Source organism: Pseudoliparis swirei, chromosome 4, assembly GCF_029220125.1.
Source record: "Pseudoliparis swirei isolate HS2019 ecotype Mariana Trench chromosome 4, NWPU_hadal_v1, whole genome shotgun sequence".
NCBI classification, from domain to species: domain Eukaryota; kingdom Metazoa; phylum Chordata; class Actinopteri; order Perciformes; family Liparidae; genus Pseudoliparis; species Pseudoliparis swirei.
In genome coordinates, this window is record NC_079391.1 from 33,172,747 (window position 1) to 33,174,529 (window position 1,783).

Below are 1,783 nucleotides of genomic sequence, written 5' to 3' on the forward strand. Positions count from 1 at the left end.
GAAGCAGTCAGTTGAGGGAGAGCAGATAGGACAGAGGAGGCCAGAGAGGAGGGGCAGAGGGTGCGAATGTTGCGGCGTACAGGTGCAGAGTCTGTAGATATGGGTGGGTTGTCAGTACCAGAGAGCGAGAGAGTAAGAGATGAAGAAGTGGTCAGAGACATGGAGAGGAGTCACAGTGAGGTTAGAGGTAGAGCAGTTTCTTGTGAAAATGTAGTCAAGGTGGTTGCCGGCTTTGTGAGTAGGAGGGGAGGGACTGAGTGAGAGGTTAAAGGAAGACAGTAAGAGTAAGAGATCACATGACTTCTCTGTCTGGATGTTAAAGTCACCCAGAAGGATGAGCGGGGGGCCGTGTTCCGAGAAGTTCGATAGGAGGACGTCTAGCTCGTCCAAGAAATCTCCCAAAGAACCAGGGGGACGGTAGAGAACAACAATGTGAAGTTGAACCGGATGAGTAACGGTCACCGCATGAAACTCAAAAGTCAGTGGGATAAAGAGTGGAAGGTAGGGAGAGAAACACCATGTGGGTGAGATGAGTAAACCTGTACCTCCACCCCGACCAGAGGGTCTGGGTGTGTGGCTAAAGGAGAAGGCAGAGGAGAGAGCAGCCGGGGTAGACGTGTTGTCTGCTGTGATCCAGGTCTCAGTGAGAGCCAGGAAGTCAAGCGACTGCTCCAAGGCAAAGCCAGAGATGAAGTCGGCCTTGCGGTTGGCTGACTGACAGTTCCAGAGGCCTCCTGTGACCAGGTGCTGGGTGAGTAGAATGGTAGGAAGGATAACAGAGGAGGGTTCCGGTACATGAATGAGCGAGTCCTATAGTAACTACGAGTAGAGATACGCACAGGTATGGAAAAGACACACATATTTAAAAAAAAGGGGGAAATACTCAGCCACCCCCGAAGACTCCAACGGAAGACTCCTATGTCTTTGTCCTCCGAGTCTTGACTCCAACGGAAGACTCCTATGTCTTTGTCCTCCGAGTCTTCGTCCGATGAGTCACGCTAACGCTACAGCTGACGCGAAAAACCCCACCCGGTTATGAGCCCAAGTTAGTGCCAATTACCTCCAGCTGCGCTGACACCGCCCTTGGCTTTTGGTATTCAAATGACACTCAATAGAAACCAGGTGACGATCGTCATTCAATCAGTGAAGATTCAGGTGTCGGAACACAGGACACACCTCTCTACCAAAACAACTCCTTAAAACAGGACAGACTAACAATCTAGCAGCTTTAGACAACAAATACAACAGTAACTTTAGCAGATAAAACTAGTTTAAAGAAGATACTTAGCACGATCCAAGTAGTCAGTAGTCTCGCCTCACAGGTAGAAAATGCATCAGAGGCAGTGCATCAGAGGCAGTGTTGCCAATTCCGCGGTTTAACCGCGGAATTGGGCTACTTTTGAAGTGTTGCCGCGGGTTGAATTTGTTGTCCGCTGGTTCGGGTAGACCTATTTTGCATGCAAATTACATGAATATCTTTAAATAAAAATCCATATTTTAAATGAAATAATTTATTTCTACCCAAATCCTACCAAACTGACTCCAGATCAGCACTACACACATGGACATGGGACACGCCCACATACACACACGCACCTAAAGCTCTCGCCGCTCTCAGTCTCCCGCGACCCGCTCGATCCCAACTCTGGTCTGGTAGTTAGTGTAGCTAGCTACACTGGAGAAACATGCCACCCGGTAAGTGGGCTAAATACGGGAAGAAATATACGAAAGAATGGGAAAGTGAAAACGGAATTAAAGAATGGATAGAACGTGTGGCTGGGGA